Here is a 22,198-nt window from a genome sequence, read left to right as displayed (position 1 = left end):
TGAAGATGAGAGCTCAGGTAATGATATTTGTGCATTTTTAGGATTTCATTTGTTAAAACCTAATTTTCATTAAAGTTATTAGCTGCGAAGATAGTGGTTTCATACAAGTATTATTTAATCTGTGCCTCTCCATTAAGTAATACTATCTTACTGAAAATTCTTGTTTAGAGTCAATCCATATGAAATCAACACAGCCCACAACCTGACCATCTCCGATTTTCATGAAATTTGGGAAGTTGATACTATGCATGGAACTTAGTAACTATGGAAATTTTGAGTCTCGTGCATCTTGTAATTGTTAAATTATTCAAGGTCAAAGTTCGCATAAATTGCCCTTTTTGAGCCTGCTTATCTATACTAAATGTGCTGTAACTCCGCCCCTATTTCACCAAGGAAGCTCAAATAAAGCTTATTGTACAGGGAATGGAACAAGCTTTCCAGTGATATATAACAAGCCTACCTTTGGATAAAAATATAATTTTGTCACGTGACCTTGATATTTGACCTTGAATATCTCAAAACATGTCATCACCAAAAATCGTTAAAAAAATATATTTGGTCCCTCATGCCTTACTCTAAAACATATAAAAAAATCATTGTGGGACTCCAATGGGATCAGAAGATACAAATTAATATGTGTAACTATGTGACTGATAAAAGCCTCATTACATGAACTATGAACACCCGTGCTCACGCCGGGATTCGAACCAGGTACCTCTGTCGTCTTGGCGCACTGTGCAATGCAGAGTGGATGATCCAAATAACGTACACTCTACTGTCATAACAGTGCCGATTAGTAATTCAGACTACTGTTTATTACATCTTGAAAAATGCTGATAAACATTTTAAAATAATTTTGTCCAGAGACCATTCGATGTTAAGAGTTTTCAAATGAATGCTAAACATTTCCATTGACACAATATTAAGTAGTTAGATAATAATGAAAAAATACAATAAAAAAAAATAGTTTTGCAGGTTAAGTGGTAGAGCAGCCACAGCCTGAATTTCTACCACGAGGACTTCACCAACTTATTTGACAAAATCTGTGTTGATCTTTTAGTTCCTAATGCACATTGCTGTTCGTGCGATAAATTATACAATGCAGTGGCCATTAAGAAGCAGTATATTTGAGATTGGTAAAGTTACGTCAGTCAATATTGCTTATTGTAGCATCACATAGCACGAGTTGCATGAGCGCGAAGAGCGAAGAACCAGGTAGGAATTCTAACGCTGTTGTCTGCTTCAGAAGGTAGAAAAGGTCATATGAACCAATGAAGGTCATGTGACCTTGTACGCTGGCGTACGAGAGAGCATTTACGCGCATGCTGTAGAAATCGAAGCTTTCCCTCGAGTAAGGCAGCAAGGAATATACAGTCCTGTACGCCGAACCTGCTCGGTGTCCAGCCAGGAAAGGCATTGAAAAAGATGCTAGAACGAGTGTTGAGAGTGGAGCGTTGCAAGCGGATCGTGAAACATAGCTATTATAATGCCATGAAGGTCAAACATATATGAAATTAGTCACGTTTTACTTTATAATCACAACATTTAAGCATTTTTGAAATTTTAAATCTGGGAACGCCGGGCGTACTATAACGCTACGCCACTGGTCCTGATGAGATAAACTGAGAATTGAGAAGAACTGAGATAAATGAAAATTTGAGAAAAAGTGGTTAGCACATTGCGCTATGACGCCAGAGGTCCCAGGTTCGAATCCCTGCCTCAGCATGGATGTTTACGAGTGTCCATTCATCACTTTCATCATATCATCACTCATCTCCATCTTCGCAAATTAGCCAAAAGTGGCACAAGCGAAGTAAAATAAATCAATCAATCAATGTAATGATAACGTGGTGACTGTATTGAGCATTTTTTTTAAAGACATGGTTATCAAATATGTTTTGATTGATTTCAAACACAGACCCATACAGCACAAATCTCCCAGGGATATCCATTAGATATCCACAATGTCCAGATCAGATCCATGGATATCCATTGTATGTCCATTAGATATTCCTTTCTGGATATCTAATTCTGGATATCCATTGGATTTCTATAGGATGTCCAGAACTGGACATCTAAAACTCAACATATTCATAAAAAAAAGGCTGGCTCGTGAGATAAAGGGGCAGATGCCAGAATTAGTTTTAGTTTTTTTCTACCCCTGGTTATGATTGTCATTATACAATAATAACTATTATAAACTAATGGATATAAACCAAATTTATTGTTTATTATAGTAGTATATATTTGGGAAGACTAGATTCGATCCACAAAATGAGAGAATACATAGCACAACTGTTTTTCATTATTATTATTATTATTATTTTTACATTTTATACAGTTAGTGTTCTGAAATACATAGTCTATTTTGGTACTAACTTTTACATGCAATAGTTGGATGGAGATTTTAGTCATAAAGTTTGTGTTGTGTGAACTCTCACATAAGATTCTAATTTATGCAATTTTGAAAACTGTGGAACCATTTTTCTTTGAATTAATGGTAGAATATAAAGGCATGTTTTCAGTCAGAATTTTAGATAAGGGGATATTTCCCCGTATACATAGAAGGGTACAAAATGGCCTTAAGTGCCGATGCACCCAAAAATTTTAAATCAATCAATCTAATTCCTGTATTTTCCACTAAATATTTGCAATCTAACCCTGTTTTGTACTTTGGTTATACTGTTGGATACTAATTAACTGAATTTTGTTTTGATTATTAACAATAACAAGCTTTCTATTTTTTGAAACTGAAATGAACGATGCCAGTTTCCAGCATTAGTGCATCATTCATCTACAGCACCGCTATGGGCATCAGTGCAACAACTGCAGGAACCATCACTCTTGTGTTTACTTATTCATTGAAAATGTCCACATTTTCATTCATCCCTGTTGGAGGCAAGAAAAAGTGAAACTAGGCATGAGCAGTTTATTAGCTTTAAATACATCATTGTCAGCATCAGTTCGAACCTCCCTCCTGACACCCATGGTCAAGAATTCAGAACACTTAGATTTAGAATTAGAAATTCTTCATCCATGGGCGAAGTTAAGCCTGTGGCTGCTCTACCACTTAACCTGCAAAATGTAGTACAATAAAACAAATAAAATAAAATACTATTATAACACAAGTATTCCATTACATTTATCGCTTCTAAATATTTCAGTAATTGTCACTCTAAAAATATAAAGACAATTTTACTCATTCACACACATCAAAATGTTCATCTTGGGTTCAAGCCTACTCATTATTTTGGTTTATGATTTCAACGTAAGCATGCTGAATCTAGTCATGAGGCTCTGTTCCTGATCATCTAGAAGTACATTTGTTACTACCTTTTAAAGCTGTTGTATGTCGCACATGCAGTGGCGAAGCGTGGTGTCGCTGGAAGGGTAGGCACAGGCGTGTAAGTTCGTGTTGTTATTGGTGAGGACCTTTAAAGTTATTTTTGAAAATGTTACAACATATTCTTGCATCTGTCAACGTACCTGAATAGTAACGCTTGATGTGTGCTAACTCATAAATCGTATTTCATGATTTTATTGTAAATTGATGCTTTAGATGTCATTCGAGTGGCAGTCCTCAATGTCCTGATGGCCCTTCTTTCTTCCTATGTTTGGTAATAGGCTCTTATGCGTGCTTTTGTAGCATTCCAGAGTAATATAAGTCATTATTCCGCTTTCTCACTTCACGCACACAACAATGAAATCCGACCCCCCCCCCCCCCCTGGCAGGGTGGTTAGCACATCGCGCTACAGCACCAGGGGTCCTGGTTCGAATCTCATCCTGCACATGGATATTTCTTGTCAATTTCATCATATCAACACTCTTCCCCATTTTCGCAAATTAGCCAAAAGTGGCACAAAAAGCGAAGTAAAAAAAACAATCAAAGAACAATAAAAAAATCAATGAGCGAAAAGAGAAAAACAAGATAAAATATAACAAAAAAACAACAAAGCAACAGGAGTAAATCGAGAAACTAACGAAAACGCAGAACACTGGGAGAGAAACATTTTTTTCGCCCTCGGAACAAGTTGTCTTTGCTTCTACCTCAAATTCCCTTTCCCTTCGTTGGAAGCCCAGTTTGTACCGTGTGTCCAGCATTGCCAACCTCCCAATCAGGAAAGGTGTGCTGATTAATCTCTTAAATTTTGCTAAATGCAACTAAATTGTGCTCAGATGACTTAGGTCTTAAGTTCATTTTATGCATCTATTTTGGGGGTAGTTGTGACGTGAACATGCGTTGTTGATTAGTTAGACAATATTGGTAATTTCCTCTATTAAATTAGTTACAATGGTTTAACCAATATAACGCTTGAAAAAGTTTGAGATAATTTGACGACTACAAAAGGTGGCAGCTTGTTTTATCTGTGACCCCAACTTTCTAGCAATTTCCTTCAATAAAATGTTTCTCGTGAGCTAACTAACAAAAGATAAAGAAAATATGAAAAGAAGACGGTGGACCAGATGTAGCTGGATCGGCATGCTATCTTTTGTTTGAAACAAATAAGATTTGAGATTTTATTTAAAATTATTTTTGCAAAATATATTCCTCTGATTTCAATTTATCGGTCTCCCAGGGGCGCATGTTTATAGATGTCAAATAAGTTGGTGAAGTCCTCGTGGTAGAAATTCAGCCTGTGGCTGCTCTACCACTTAACCCGCAAAACTATTTTTTTTATTGTATTTTTTCATTATTATCTAACTACTTAATATTGTGTCAATGGAAATGTTTAGCATTCATTTGAAAACTCTTAACATCGAATGGTCTCTGGACAAAATTATTTTAAAATGTTTATCAGCATTTTTCAAGATGTAATAAACAGTAGTCTGAATTACTAATCGGCACTGTTATGACAGTAGAGTGTACGATATTTGGATCATCCACTCTGCATTGCACAGTGCGCCAAGACGACAGAGGTACCTGGTTCGAATCCCGGCGTGAGCACGGGTGTTCTTTGTCAGTGTCCCTTCATCAATATCATTACTCATATTCATATTCGCAATTAACCAAAAGTGGTAGAAAAGCGAAATAAAATTAACCAAATTAATCAGTAGTTGGATCATCCACAACAATTTGTGCAGAGGCGCTTATGATTCAGGTAGGTTTTTAATGACTTGCGTCATGCAGAAAGGTATAAAAAAAGGTATAAAACACCAGAGTTCAAAACATTTTTGGCATAGTAGGGCATCTAATTTTCTAGCTAAAACATGCATGGATGATGTTTTATTGAAAACCCAGCTGACTTCAGGCAAATAAACAAAACCTGTGGCGACTAATACCATAAGTAAATTATTAAGCAAGAAAGGGCCGACCCATCCTTCGGACTTGGCGTTCCCACCCGAAATGTCTATGCTACGCCACTGATCAGGACAAACACAAACATCCATGTCTTACCCGGTATTCAAACCTGGGACCCCTGGGTTCCCAGTGTGTTGTGAAAACCACTCCGTGACGGGGTGGGCACCTTATCATTAGAAAGTGATGTGATGTCAAAGTTCGACTTATATGACATGACTAAAAAGTTTGATACACATAAGGCGAGAAATTGTAAGTATGAAAGGTAAACTATATGATTCTTGCTTTTATGGTATTCTTCCTGTTCTCCAGAGGAGTTTTCCCACTACGTTAGTTAACAAAGCCATACGAAATGTTCATAATTTTACAATACCAATGAGAATGTGTGAAGATTGCATAACACACACACATTTATGTAGTAATTATATGGATATACACATATACAAGGTCACCGACGTCAGTGATGGAGGAGTTAGCACAGCACGCTACGACGCAATGGCTTCCGGGTTTGAATTCCAGGTGTTTTTTGGGACTATTACTTCATAAATTTAATCTTATTATTCAGCCTCATCGTCGCGATTAGACAAAAGTGGCACAAAAGGGACACTAAATAAGAAGGTGACATTTTGAACCACCAACTAACTTTCACAGTGTAGAGGACGACAATGCGAACAACTTCCTTGATAACCATTTGTTCCTTCCACTTCAGACCTAAAAAATAGCTCAAAAATAGCATTTTTAAAATCCTGCATGCTTGCGCTCATGCATCTAGGGGAACCTGTCCTAAAATGACATACTGTATGGAAAAAATGCTGTAGCAAGTGTATTAATTGCAACTCTTTGTTTATTTTTTACATATTTAGAACTCAAAGCATTTCCTTTTATATTGTACAGTTAAAAATAATATATGTTATGTTTTGTGCTCTTTAAAAAGGTTTTTTGAAAAATGCAACAGTGTGTCATTTTACCTGAGGTACTTAGATAAAATGACATACCCATTTATAACACGTAATTGAATCTTACATACCCATTCATATAACACGTAATTGAAACTTTTTACTTGCATAAATCGCAAGTAAATGTCCTTGATGTCTTTGGTACACCAGCACACTCATTGTCCGCCCACATTGAACATTGTATGCACTTCAGCCATGTTTCCTTAGGTTTTGAATGACTGAATAAGTCGTTGTAATAGATGCATGGTGCATCGTCATCACTATCATGTAGCTCAGAATCATCATCGTCATTATCATCAAACCAAAGTTTAATCTTGGCTTGTCGAGCTGCCCGTCTTGATTCTAATAGTTTCTTCTCTGCAACTTTTGTCTTCACTTCGGTGAGATATGGGCTACCTGTTAAGACTTGTGGTCCCTCATGCTTCCTTTTTCTGGAGGACCTGGCCTGGGATGTAGAGGGTAGTGGTGATATGTCGATTGGTCTGAGCAATGAGGGTAATGAAGTGGCAGTTACAGATGTGGTACCACAAGGTGATGGCATTGCAGATGGCGGAGGAAAAGATTGTGCAATTTCGGTTACAGGAGTCAAAGCTGGAAATGGTGATGATTCGGCTGCAGTTTCAGGTGTATCAATTCCTGGCTGGGTCCCACCTTCCCAACGGCGGAAAAGTTGTTTGGTAACGACCCAATCGTTTATCAACTCCAACCACCTGCACTCTCCTCCGCAGCGTAGCCTGGGAATGCAGAATGTCTTGGATGCACGTTGCCAACCCATTTCTCCATTGTTTATTGCATTTATAGCACGTTGCATACTGTCCTTATGCCATGACTGTCTGTCAGTTTTTCTTACATACTCTCCAACCATTATTTCTGTAGCCTAAAATAATAATAAAAGAAAACATTTTCAGTCTGCTTTCCATAATATCTACAATAATTCAGTTGCAATAGTGATTTATTTAATAAACTGTAGCCATTACTGGTATTATTTACACATTGAACAACTTTCAACACTTACATATTTTACGCCTTGGCAATAATATAATAGCTATTAAATGTGTAGGTCCACAAAAATATTTACTCTGGTAAAATGACATACTATGTCATTTTATCCTAGTTAAGAGTATGTCATTTTACCCTCTGTCATAACCTCAAACAGGTGCGTAAATTCTCACGTTTATGAATACTTGCAAGATTTTACAATGGGTTTATAATATGCACAATATAACTAATTCCTTACCTTATTTATACAAATGTTGGCCCGCTTATTTTAATTGTAGAAATCTGGCATCAAACAATGATCACCTCAAACTTTTACAACTCCGTAGAATTACGCTCCTGTTCCGAAATCCTTTACACAATGGCACCGCCACTCACACAGGTTCTTTGTTGTCTACTGCAGTACACAATCAGAGACTGAAAAGTACTGCCCCTTGCGGCAGTAACGAGAAACTCAAGGTATGTCATTTTATCTGAGTATGTCATTTTAGGACAGGTTCCCCTAATTCATCGTTTCTACTAGCATTTTTTTCTGTTGATAGAGGACAGAATCTTTAGTAGCTGTGGAGAGACAGGAAAGGATTGCCCTCAGTGTATGAATATGTCTGAATAAAACTTAACGTGTCTTTAATATATGTCTGAATAAAACTTAACGTGTCTTTAATATGTCTGAATAAAACTTAACGTGTCTTTAATATAACAATAATTAGCAATGCAACCTTGAGCCGAACATTCAAACATGTAAAGGGTTTTACATTCCAAAACATGTAAATTTTAATAACCCTGGAAATTTTGCCCTCCTCCAAGTTACGCCTATGACGATAAGCAGCAATGCATGAATTAAGCGAAAGGGAAATCTCAGGGGGTTTTCTCCTGTCTGCTGGCATGATCCCGTTTACATGGAGTAAACGTATTTTTATGTTATTTGATAGAAAAAAATGATCATCTACGTATACACAAGACCAGCACTCGAAGTGGGGAGGGGTGTCAAACGCAGCAGGATGTTAACACCCTCAGTTGAACAAGTTTAGAGAGCATCCCGTTAGCTAGGACAATTTGAACTGTAAAAGTAACTTCCAGTTACTTTTGGGGTACATGTAACTGTAACTGAGTTACTTTTCAAAATGAGTAACTGTAACTGTTACTTTTTTTAAGCAAGTAGCTGTAACTGTAACCTTTTTTAAAGTAACTTTCCGAACACTGATTCAAGCTGTGTACATTATTCATCAATATATGAGCAAGAGGAAGTAGCTCAAGACAAGCCCTCAAGGATCCAAGGATCAGACACCCCCGTTCTTTAACCTCTCTTTCAGCTTACGTGGACTCTTGCAGTTAAAGTATCATGAATGTGTTTTGCAAGTGTCCCACTCCCACAAAAGAGAGGAAGAGAATGAAATACATGAGGAAGCAGAGATTGAGTGAAAGAGACTGTGATAGGAAGTGAAAGAGTAAGAGGAATATGAAAATGAGGGGAGAGAGAAAGATGACGAAAGAGGAATTAATTTTATTGTCAGAAATAATTTTTTGTTATTACACGATTAACATTCGGCCATTGCAACTGTCATTTCCGGATCCGCTACTGCTACGTAGGCAATGCACACTAAAGGAAAAGTGAAATGCGGTATTGAAGGGAAAGTGTTGGTTTGAATGTCAGTTTCTATTCAGCTGAGTGCAAAGTCAAAATTCTAGTGCACAACTGTTAGGAGACGAAATTGGTGAAAAGAGGGATACTAATGGGGATGAGTGATGATATGATAACATTGACGAAACTCACAATACCATGCCCAGTCCGATAATCGAACTCGGGACTCCTGGCATCATATCGAGGTGTGCTAACCATGGCACCATGGAGGTGATGTCGGTAACTGATTGTAGACTTGCAAGAAAAACTGTTAATATTAATTTTCAATATAAATGATTATTGATGAAGTCAAGAGGGACTGGAAGGCCTCAAATGTGGCGTCTTAGCTTCAATACAAAGGAAAGGACCATATTACATTATTACGGTACCTCCAGCAAAGTTCCTTGATGTGTTTGCCGCCTCCCTGGGGGGAACTAGGACTATTCTCTTTGCTTTATGACAGGAAGTCGGTAGAAAAAGCAAGGTGACAAACAACAGATGTGTCCCTGTTCCTTGTCAGCGAATTTGACTGGTATCAATCTTAGCTTGATGAACACATTTTTCTGAATCAAGATATTCAACTGTGTGATGGAGGAAACGTTCTTTTCACAAGTTTTCATAGCATTAACATTGTGTCATGTCTTGCTGTACCCGTTTGAAATAGGTTTCCTTTTTAATGTAGTCGCCGGTCTCCGTGGTGTAGTAGTTAGTACCGTGCGACGACCCCTGGGTTTGAACACCGGCCGCTTGAGCATGGGTATTCTTTGTGAGTGCCCTTTCAAAATTTCACCCTATCATCACTCATCCTCATCTCCGCGATTTGCCAAAACTGAAATAAAGCAAGTAAAATAAACAAAATCAATTTATCAAGATTTTTATGTAATAGGTATGTTATATAAATATATTAAATATATATTTATGTATATTTTTAAATTGTGACAATGTTTTATTTTGTATTATTTGAAAACGGAATAACATTTTTCCCCCCAGCGTAAAAAGTACAACAAACCAAATTAAAATGCTTTTTGCTCGTTTTTTAGAGGGCAAGTGCCTCCACTTTCCACTCACTACGTATGCTCTTTGGTCATGTATTGCCGATCTGCATTCCTCGTTTTCCTGAAAAGTTAAAGTAAGTATTTAGTCACAAAATAGGATTAAAATGAATGGCCCTGGTCAAAGCAAACTATTGCAAGTTTGATATCACCTTAGAAATGATGTCTGAACATGATAGTTGAATAATCAATGCTGTAAAAGTAAGATTTTTTGAAAAGACGATCGTCAACAACAGAAAATTTATGCAACCCAAAAAAGCTTAAAATTTGCACAGCACTTGTTTACGTCATTTGCAGTTGTGAACAGAGTGCGAAATCTCCGCAGGTTGGTGGGGGGAAGGAGCAGACAGACAGACAGACACACACAAATACATTATATATATATAATGCCATTAAATGTGTCAATTATTAAATAATCAAATTATATTGCAAAATATACAATATATTATATCAACTGTCCTTCATTCAAAGTGTAATTGCAAAAAGAAGATTTTTATGTTCTACTGATGCTATGAACAATGATTTGCCTAAGGAGGGGTACAAAAATTAAGAGACGTTAAGAAGATATTAGTTTCCTGTATAAATTTCACATATAACTGCCATAACGTGTTTTATTAATATATTTATATACTTCGCGGTTGCTAACGAAAGGTGATGAGAGAAGAAATAACAAGTCCGTCTAATTTCTGTGTTCTGGGGATTATAGTCGACGCGCTAGCTACGTTAACGAGGGGCTGGCTTTGAAGTCGACGGAGCACGCCCACCAGCTCCAACATCTACATCCACAGCACGGTTGAGACTCCACGTGGACTTGACGAGCGTAATGACAGCTGCGCCCATTGGCTGAAGGACTCTACGTGGAGTAGTCAAGCAGAATGACAGTTGCGCCCATTGGCTGAAGGTTGAGTGTGATTGAATAAAAACAACTCGCCCGCTATTTATCCCCACCCACGTTCGTGGCGATATCTCGCTTCAGATTTTACACGTTAACCAAGTAAACGCGTCAACTATACTGGGTTCAGTGTCCTTAGAGATGTGGCTCTTTGTTGTCCGTGCTTTGTATGTTTTCGATATTATTCCAGTCAAGTATATTCGAATCACAAACTAATTGTTTATGTTTCTTGTTAAAACAAAACTCTCATCTCGGAAGAGTTTGGTGGGGGGGGGGGGGGGTTCAGGACAAGATCGATGGTGGGAGGGAATTTCCCTCTGTCCTCCCCGGGATTTCGCACCCTGGTTATGAACCCGGTAAAAAATCATGCATAATAATTCCGCGCGATATTACTTTTATTTTTATAGACGTTTTTAATAACTGAAATTTTTCACGTGATATCATACTTTTCCACGTAGCTAACCTTTGTTTTATACACACACATTTATCGTCAAGAATTCGCGATTAAAATTATCCGATATGCCATCTGGTGAGATTTTCAGGAACCACTCCACGTAGGATACTTCGCTGTGTTGAAGCCGTTCAAAGCATCGGGAACATGCGAAAAAGTAATGTCTACTGTTAAGTTTTTTGCTCTAAATCGGTTTGTGGGTCAGGACAAGTGAAAAGCTTACATGTGTTTTCCATCCCGTGGTATCAACAAAATTAAATTTGTAAATAAATCAGGGAAACAGAACTTATTTGCAAGATTGGCATAACTGAAATGTGGCAAGGAAATTACGTAAGCTTGGAGGAAATAAATGAAAACATGCTGTTGCAGTTTTTTTCCCCAAAGAGGCAAGCTGGTTTAATAACAACACCGGATAATGATAATAATAATAACAATAACAACAATTTCATTGAGGCTATTTTCAGTCTTCATTGAAAATTAACATACTGAATGAAACAGCAACATTGGCATGTCAAGTATGCTTTTCTGACTTACCTTTATGATTACGGACATTAATTAATTCTCAAACTATTTTCGTCTTTGAACTTAATCGACTTGCACCTGTTCCAAATTACATACATAATACATTGTTTTCGAGAAAAGTGTTATATTCATAAAGAACAATTTAAAACTTACTTTCATGGCAATAAAATCATCTTTCCGAAAGATTATTTCGGAAAATAGAGTGAACAGACTCGTACATTCTTCGTAATTTCCTTGCCGCATTTCAGTTATGCCAATCTTGTCAATCAGTTGTTTTCTCTGATTTATTTAAACATTTCATTTTGTTGATTCCACAGGGTGGAAAACACATGTAAGCTTTTCACTTGTCCTGAACCACAAACAGGCCCGTAGCTAGAGGTGGGCAGAGGGGCAACTGCCCCCCTGAGAGCCTGCTTTGCCCCCCCCCCCCCCTGTGAAAAATACAGAACACATTCCTACCTGAAATTATCTCAATGATCTTTACAATTATATCATGTGTTACTCTAGCAACATAACAAAGACACTTATTGATTTTGTGATTTATTAGGGTGTATGTGATTCCGTATAATGTCGTATCATGGTTGGGAGGAGCCGGGGAATACCCTTCCAGATTCAGACTTCAGAAAATGATTTCGCAATTTTCAGTATCTAGAACAGTAGTCTTGTATTAAAGGTGCCTAAAGGTGTCGGATGTTGTTCTTGGATGTGTTGCTATGAACTTGGAACTGCTTAAATTTTTGTTTCCCAAGTCTACCTTTTGGTAATAGTGATTCATGTGGTAGAGAGAGGGAGTGGATATTTGATTTTTGTTACTTATCGTTGCTTTTCTGCCACTTCTAGCTAATCGCAACAATGAGTGATGACGTGAAATTGATGAAGATACACTCATAAACAGTGCCGCAACCACATGGGGGCAGGGGGCATTCCCCCCAACCTTGGACGGAAGTTCATTCTAGGGGAAGCAAACATTGTAGTAAAAAAAACAAGACTAGGAGAATCTAAGAATAGCAGTACAATTGGATACTCATGATGGAATTACTTTTTACGTGTTCCTTGCATTTTTCTTCCAGACGGCCAAGGACACTTGCAAGGGGCACAGAGGGGCAATTGCCCGCCTCCATTTCAAATTTTATACAAATAAAAATACATTTCGTAAAATTTTCTTGCTCGCTTCGCTCGCAACATCTGCTGTTTTTATAGTCCACTTCTGAGCCATAGCTATGGGGTGGCGGGAGTCGGCCCTAGGAGCCAAACGATCTATAGTAAAAAAAATGTTAAAGAGAATGCCATGTCGTCCCGTCAAGTTATTTGCGCCCTATTAAAACAATTTCTTTCTATGAAACTTAATATGAAATATTAATGATGACACTGTAATCCAAGAAAGTCATTCATCAATCAAGGGATTCCTATATTTGTTTGTCAGGTGTCAAAACATGTATTTCAACTATAATATAATACAATTCACACAATATTTTGCAAAGTGGTTAACGTAACCAGTAGGCAAACATTGTCTGTACTCTGTAGTGATGCAAGAGTCTCCCCTTTCAAGGAAATACAGTCCGTGGTGGACTAAGGGGCCCATGTTTTAATGTTTATCATCAAAGTGTAGATAATATGTAACCATTATTATTTAATTAATTCGATTTTTCTTGCATAACACAACACAATGGTGTTGTTGGATTCACGTTAGATTCCTTTGTGAGTAAAAGTCTTGCATACTGGAAACTAGAGGGAATCATTATGAAGCATGAATTATAAAGGACTCCCTTAATCAATTTTGCAGAGAGGCCCAAAGCTGTTGGTATACATATTAATCATCTATTAACATTATGGACCTGTAAATATCAAGTAGATACAGTCCCTATTAGCTTATTTATGCTAAACTTTATATTCTTTGCAGTGGCGTGCCCAGGATTTTCGAAAAGATGGGTTATGTCTACATTTTTAAGTAGTCAGTCCTCATTTTGCCATATTTTCCTACCTTTGACGTTCTTTGTTTTAAAATATTCGACCAAAGGGGGTATAACCCCCACCAGTCCCCCCCTTTGGCACGGCACTGATTCTTTGGCAATCTGGAAAGATCATTATCGAAATATTTCTATTTGATGTTGCTCGAAGTTTTATTGTTCGTTGCAGTTTCAATATATCATCCGTTTCCTGTTACTTATCCCTTTTGGGTGAGGGGGCAAGTGCCTCTGTGTACCCTGTTATATCTGCCAATGCGACACAATATATTAAGAATTGCCCCCTCTAGGATTGACTTCACCCCCCCCCCTACAAAGAATTCCTGGCTACGGGCCTGACCACAAAAAGATTTAGAGCAAAAAAACTGAACAGTATACGCTACTTTTTCGCATGTTCCCCATGCTTTGAACGGCAACAACACGGCGAAGTGCAGCGAGGTGTCCTGCATGGAGTGGTTCCTGAAAATCTCACCAGATGGCATATCGGATAATTTTAATCGCGAATAGCAGTGCTTTGAAGAATCAGTGCGTATACATTAGTTTCGTCTGCGTTTTCTGTGTTATTTTTGCCTATCATAATTAAATGCTTCGCTCTCACAGCTTCATCTTTGTTATAGTTCCTGCGATTCACATAGCATTCGCAATATTTAAAAATATCGCGTAATTTAAGCATTCCTTCCATACCAGCAATGACAACACACTGCTATTACGTACTATTACTGAATGTAAATAAACATTTATCCTACATAGAGCGGCCATATTGGAGGCGACACTAGCGCTCGTGGTAATTTTAATCGCGAATAGTTATTACAAAAAATATTTTTTCTTGTTTCATGTCTCGCAACCTCTAGGGCTATCTTATTTACAGAAATTATAATTTTAAAATTGTTGTTACAGTGGGCCCGTTCCAAAAGTCGCACGAGTTTAACGCGTTAAACGAGTTATGGTAACTGGCCGTTCCGTAAGTGCTTCCGTGCGTTTCGTGAGGTTCATTATGCTGTCCCAAAAGTCGCATTCCGTGCATCTCGTGCAAGAACGAAATTCACCAAACGCACGAGCCAGGAGGTTGGTTTGTTCGGTGAGAATCGTCTGCTACCTGCAGACAACGAGGGTGCATGATGGCTTCAAACTGCACTAGTTCGGGAATTGTATTATAATTTTAACAGAGAGCGTTATGAAGCAACATGCACAAGATGAGTGTGCCTCAACTGTTCTTACAATGTGATTAAAATGAGTAACAGTATCCGCAGTAGAGTTTATTTCTGTCAGAAGTAAATGCCTTCAGCTGGACGCCATGCGGAAAATTTTTATAAACAAAATGCTACGCCTGCGCTTTCGTCTAGAGCGTCCCATAAGTCTGTAAAATAACTGGTTTCACCAGGTTCACGAGCCCAGTTACTTTCGTTCGATTCGTTCGTTTCGTTATGACTTTCGGAACGCACCCCAAGAAAAAGGAGGACGAAAATACGAGGGCAGAATGTCTACTTAATACAATGAGAACATAAGTTATAAATTATCGGCAGGGCATAAAATCAGTCAGTGTGTAATAATATATATCATGCGTTTACGCACTTAAAACAGTTTCATTATAATTTTGGGAGTTTCTTCGATTCCTACTCCCGCCCTTGAATTATTATACATGCTCGCAACCAGAAAAGAAGGAAAGCATAGAGTAAAAATCTAAATTTTTGTATTATCGACCCATGGCAGCTAGAAATGAAACTACCCAAATGACGTCAAGTTTACTGTTCTTTGTGCATAAACTAGGGGTGTGCTGGATCCCGAAAAGTCGGGACCGGGATCGGGAAAAAAATTCCGGTCCCGATCCCGACTTCGGGAATTGACTTCCCGACTTTTAGGGATCCCGAGCAGTCGGGAAATACCGAATGGTCATTTTGAAAAGTTGTTAATTCTCGACGTTTTCTACATTGCAAATGTCTGTAACTTATCGGAAATGGTTTGTTTTTATTCCAGAAATGCAAAAACAATCACTTAAGTTGAAAATTACTTGTAGAATTCGAGATTTTCAGAGCTTCTGGAAATGGCGAATTTTTCCAGTCCCGAATATCGTGATTATAAATATTTCCCGTCCCGATCCTGTCCTGACCAGAACAATTCTGTCCCGCACAACCCTACCATAAACGTACTATATTTAGCTCGTTTTCGCAACCATTCCGTTGCGCTTTAATATATTAATTCTTAAGTTCAGAAGGGTGTAATTTTCGGAAACGTGTGACTGGCTACATAATCTTAAAGCTTTACTAAACCCATTTGTATTATCGATTTACACGAGAAATTCATACTTTCGTTGAAAATAACGTTTGAATAGCCATCTCAGCTCCCTCTAATGTAAAGTTTAGGGCAACCAAATAACGAACGAAATTATTTATGGACACAACAGGGATGCGCCGCCACCGGAAAGGTTTGGCGATGAACAGCCTCACTGTGTAAAAAGTTCGTTGTAAAAGTACATTGTATTTTATGTTGGTTACAGTCTGTGACTGTCACACGTAGTTACAGTAGACTGTGACTGTAATGCAGGAAACCTAAATAATAAGTAAGTGAATGTATTTGACATTCGACGTGAATATATTTTTTGAATTTGTGGTTTTACGAGGTAAAAGCAAATTTAAATCACAATGCATCTGAGTTGCTTATATTTAAGAGTAGATTTGTGGCTGAACGTATCTATAAAACTTATGCCAGCAAGACAACGTAATTGAGGTTTATTGTGCTTGAGTTTTAATGTAGCACAATATTGTTTCATGAGATGGCCAAATTGAAAGACGTTTTAATCAAGTTTTAATACGATCCCGCTAAAAAATGTGTTAGAAAATCGCGATTTTCTACTTTTTTTTTTGCAACTAATTGACTAATGTAGATGAAGTTTGTTGTCCATATATAATAGTAATTCGTGGACAATAATATTGTTTCATTTATTTGCACTGTTTTTTTGCAAGTTGCACAGGATTCCACATTCCTCTCCCTGCACTTTCACTAATAGTATGCAGGCAATTTTAATTTTTTATTCCTTGATATGTAGGGAATATTTGGTGTTTGGTCGGGTATGGAAATGTGGCTTCTGGATGAGAATGGACGCACAAAACTCAGGGTTCGTTCCGAAAGTCGCACGAGTTTAACGCGTTAAAGGAGTTATGGTAACTGGCTGTCCCATAAGTGTTTCCGGAGGCTGGTTTGTTTTGTGAGAATCGTCTGCTCCTTTCAGACAAAGCGCATGCTGATAAATTCAAACTCAACTAGTTCGGAAAATGTATTATAATTTTAACACAGACTGATATGAATAGAGTACGGTAACAGTAGTATAAGCCGGAGACACATTAAACTCGCTTGTTTTCAAATAAAAATCATTGCTACTTACCTCATATGCATAGCGGAAGATTTTTCAAGCTGGCGATAACTTTTCTCCATGAAAAACACGTTACTTTTAACATTATAATCATTTATTGGTCATTGCTAATTCGGCGGGCAAATCTTGACTTACGTTGTCTATCGTCAGCTGATGTGCAGTGTTTCCAAACTTATGAACCGATAAATGCCGCACAAACTATTCACAAAAGGTTTCTAAGCGAAAAGTCGAGGTATGCCTACGAGGTTAGGTTAGGCCTGTTAGGTTAGGTTCCATTAGCACTCATTTCACCCCTAAATATGTGCTTCATTATCTAAAAAATTCCTTAGTATGTTCAATTACGCATATCCGGACAACATCGGTTTTTCTCGATTTACTCCTTCAGGAAATTTTTCCTACCTTTGGGATTTACGTTGTTCAATTCCTTATAAAATAAGCTTTCCAACGATATATGACACGTATTCCTTAGGAAAAGGACGTAAACTAGAGTGTTACCTTAAATTGGAACAAAAAACCCTCTCACACGTCATCTTGTAAAACTACCGCGTGGTTGCTACACTGTGAGGGGGTTACATAACCGAACGCACGGAACATTTGATTCACGTAGTCGACGGTAATGGCGGCACGAGCTATCGCACAACGGAGATGCATGATTGACGAAAAATACCTTATTTACAGGCAAAATACGTAGCACGATTCTAAAAAACAATGTCTCCGGCTTCAGAAAGTCCTCAAGAAAACAATTCTGTAAGTACTTTCTCGTCTTTTCTCCTGTAAATTTCAAGAAATCCGTCTCCGACTTATACTACTGTTACCTAGAGTACTGCAAAGTCTAGATTTTGCCTACCCGTGCTGCTTGCCCCGCGAGATCAGGTTTACCTGCTCGCCTGCCCACGGCAACGAGTTGACTTGCATCTTTACCCGGGTTCCTCATCTTCAAGGTGCTCTGGGCTTACAAGGTAACTGGGCATTCAACAAGACCCGGGTGCCTGCAAAACCTGCTGGAAGGAAACAGCCCTCTGGTAGCGTGTCGCTCCAGGCGTTTCTTCACCATGTAGACAGCTGCAGCCAGTGTTGCCTACTTACGTAGCTCCAAAATCCTACGAAGTCCTAGGAGGAGCTCTCGCAGCTTTAAGGAGAATTTACAGTATATACTTAGCGATTTCAGTTCATTGTGAGCAGTTTTTATGTTATTGCCAGGAAATGCACACAATATTACAGCTTCATTTATTTAAATGAATGATCGGGCAAACAAAAACTCCTCATCGAAAACGAATTGTTTTTCATTACATGGTGTCTTAACCAGGCACGCAGTGGCACAACCACAGGGGCCAGGGGGCATTGCTCATTAACTTTCAACACAAATGAAGTCTAGCGGGGTTGTGCAAGGGGGCAAACATTAAAGTACAAGAAAAACTAGGCTAAAGGCTACTCAAGATGGAATTAGTTTTCATATTTTTGTTGTATTATTCCTTCCAGACGGCAAAGGGCATCTGCAGAAGGGAACGGAGGGGCAATTGCAACCCCTTGATTTCAAATTTTATGAAAGTAAAAAATATTAAAGTATATTATACAGTCTCATCAAGTTCAATGCCGTAGCTAGGGGGTAGCTGAGATCGGCCCTGGGAGCCGAACGATCTAAATTAGAAACGTTTTAAAACAGAGAATGCCATGGCGGCCCAATGCCATCATTGCTATCGATGTTGGTTTGTTATGAGATTGATTATATAATGTATTTAAATATGCATTAAAGAAACTTTGAATACGTACACAGTGTTAACATGTTGCATATGTATTTTCTTATTTTGCGTCGCTCTATGTTTCATATGTCGGTACTATTATCGTATGGGTGAAACACCTACGAATCATATATTTCGGACTTCTTTACATTGCTAACGTGTTGCGGAACATTTCTTAAGGCGAAATAATGCATTTCTAACTAAGATAATGTTTATTTTCTCTATTTACGAGTACTTACTGTTACTTGTTGTTTCGAATCTGTAACACATTATGGCCGTCATAGCATACAGGTTTAGGGGGCGTTCTGAGAGTGTTTTGTCGTTTTATGCAGTGGTGCAACCTCGTTCACCGGAAAATATCTACTTTCGTGCCCCTATTTGAAATTATGCTAATACGTCGCATTTACGCGTAGAACTTGTAAAATAACCTTGCGATTTACCACGTTCATTGTCCATACACAGCAATTCGGAACCATCTTTTTTTCGCAATTCGTTAATGCTCTTCCTTTATGCACAACACTCTTGCAACCTTGAATATTGACGTCAGACGAAGAATGCCTACGTGGTTAGGTTAGGCCTGTTAGGTTAGGTTCCATTAGCATAAATACAAAGAAAAAATAATATTTTCGCTAAGAGACGCATTACCTTTGTATTGCCTAACATGAAAAAGGTCTCTCCTGTGATGTCAGAACACAATGTTGCTAGAGTGTTGTGCGATAAGTGACACCCATTCGGGTCGGAACCATATTTGTTTCGTAATTCGTTAATTCTCTTCCTTTACGCACAACAATGTTGCAACCTTGAATATTGACGTCAGACGAGGAATGCCTACGTGGTTAGGTTAGGCCTGTTAGGTTAGGTTCCATTAGCATAAATACAAAGAAAAATTGTAAAAACAGCTCCCTCCTGTGACGTCCGAACACAATGTTGCTACAATGTTGTGCGATAAGTGACACCCATTCGGGGAAAATGGCTTGTTCCGAACTCGACAGGTGGTTCTAGTGAAAACACGGCGAGGCTGAAACACTGGCTACGGGGTTGTATCGTCTTAACACACGGAACATTGCACTCTCATGCAAAAAGCAAATGGCGGGAGCAGAAACAGCGTGTCGGACAGAGATTTTCGCAGAAAACAAAACGCATTCACATTAAAATGGATTAAATCTACATTCAGGAACTTCCAAAACGCTCAAGAAAATGATTTCCGTAAGTACTTTCTCCTGTAAATTTGAAGGAAATTTGAAGGAATCCGTTTTACCCATACGATAATGTTACCGCATCTACCCATATGTATTCCACGTAGTACACCCTGGACTGCAGACTAACGAGGCTCTGGCGACTGGCTCCATGGCCAGTATAATTTTGTTTGTGTTGTCCTGTGTTTTGTCCTTATTTGTGCTGAGTGCTCCTTTACAGCCTCAGCTTTTAACGAAAGTCAGAAGATTTTTAATATTTTATGATTTTAGTTCTGCAACGTTAGAGTTGTTATTTGTAATGATAAAGGGCTGGGCCCCGTATAATGTGACGGGTGCTAAATAGCCTTAGTGCTAACGCACCCAAAATTTTAGATTCAAATTCATGTTTCATATGTGAAAAGAAAATATTTTACATGAAAATTTTACATGCCGTATGAACATTCGGAATGCATTTATCATGCACTTTCTTTCTTTCAAAAACAGTTTGTGTGCTTGTTTTCCATTATTAGCTAATGTGAAATTAAGGTGTTGAAAATAAATATTTCAAATCCTTCGTTTCAAGCAACGGCGATTGTGCATCAGAGAGATATTTCTCTTCAAATATACATGAATTCCCGGTGAAATAGATTCCACAAAAAAGGAAATACCTCCACGAACTTCTAAATGCTACGGAATCTCATTTCCGTAAGTAGTTTCTTGTCTAAAAATGAAGAATTCGTTGGGATTGTATCGAAGTGTTACTCAGTCGCTTGTCAACGGAAAATACCTTGTGCCATGGGAGTGCACATCCTTACATAGGGTAATAAGTTATTTTTTCAACAAAATATAATGTTTTCGAAATCCAGACAGTGCTCATTCCTTGAAGGAAGGTTCAAATTTCGTGTGACAATGATTGCCAAAATTCTATGATAATTAGTCTTCCTGATAGGCAAATTTGAAAAACATCATAAAACAATCGTAGCCGTTACCTATTTTTGTAAAAAATTGACTGGCCAGAGCATCACTGAAATGTTTTTTAAGTATAATTTTTGTACACCATCTCAGTGCATGTGCACACACACACATACAAAAGCATTCAGATATTTGTTGATGGGAAGTGTACCAATTACAATCAGCAGTATCATGTGTGTTTATTATTAAATAAAAATGTACCACAAGTGCTATTGGTGGTTAAGAAGCACAGATTTGGCTTTTAAAATTTGAGACTTCATTAGAAGTTGTTGGAAATGATGTTCATATAATACAGGCAGTGATTTTAGGTACACTTGACCCTCTGTACCCCCTAGAGAAAGTGAAATATATTGCATGGTTTATGAAGATTTTGTTATTAATGAACGTTTTCAATTGATTTTAGCTCTTGGAAATGTGTTATTGTGAAGTAAAGTACGTCTGTTAACCTTAGGGTGTTACTTTACTGTGAAGCAGAACAGCCTGAAGGCTTTACGCAAGTGAATATAGCACACAAAACGACTTTCCACAACAGCAGCTATAATTTTACGTTGTTAGGTTTGATACTGATAGTTATTTTCGGCATGTTCTTTGGTTATTTTAATAATACATACAAAGGGTTTTGACTAACAACTAGTGCCGAAAACACTTCGAAATTGTAGGTTTTAACTTACGTGTGCAATTCTTTGGTATCAAATATCTCCGTTATCTCTTTTACATTACATAGAACATTGAAATCTGTCGATTTAAAAAAAAATCAACGTAATTTCTTGAGGTTGTACAGTGGGGTTATGATTTGGTCACCTTTCTTAAGACTTACTTTCTTGAATGCATGAAGTTCTGTAAAAATATTAAATAAAGTTACGTGACCATTCCCCATCCAGGATGAAATCTGAAGTATTATTTTTTACATGCATTAATAATTAACTCTTAGATGCCGAAGCTGATTTTGCAAGCATTTGCACTAATGCCGAGTGTGTTTTCAGCGAGAAATTTGAAATTCTGCATGCTTCTAAATGAAATTTTATATTTCCGGAACTAAGAACATTAGAGATACAAATGATACCTTGTTTTATTCAGTATACTTTGGGCTACAATCCTGATGGAAAAAATACATTTTCTGTAATCAGTTAGAAGAAGGAAAGTAACTTTTTTTACACTAAATTTGAAATTCAATGGACCCCCACGCAGGCTACG

The 22,198-nt window shown here is 37.8% G+C and overlaps 1 protein-coding gene across 3 annotated transcripts in view; it reads left to right on the top strand.

The window, feature by feature from the left end:
- Window positions 1-16,237: 16,237 nt before the first annotated feature.
- Spt5 (Transcription elongation factor subunit Spt5) overlaps window positions 16,238-22,198 on the top strand; it is a 110,775-nt gene continuing 104,814 nt past the window's right edge. The window contains exon 1 of one of the 3 annotated variants that reach the window (XM_083133168.1): window positions 16,238-16,308. The gene's annotated coding sequence lies outside the window, so the exon portion shown is untranslated. The other 2 variants (XM_083133169.1, XM_083133170.1) reach the window with 2 other exon arrangements.

The sequence above is a fragment of the Lepisma saccharinum genome, chromosome 12, assembly GCF_977018435.1.
Source record: "Lepisma saccharinum chromosome 12, izLepSacc3.1, whole genome shotgun sequence".
Taxonomy (NCBI): Eukaryota; Metazoa; Arthropoda; class Insecta; order Zygentoma; family Lepismatidae; genus Lepisma; species Lepisma saccharinum.
Note: the sequence above shows the minus strand (reverse complement) of the source record. Positions and strands in the feature narration are given on the sequence as shown.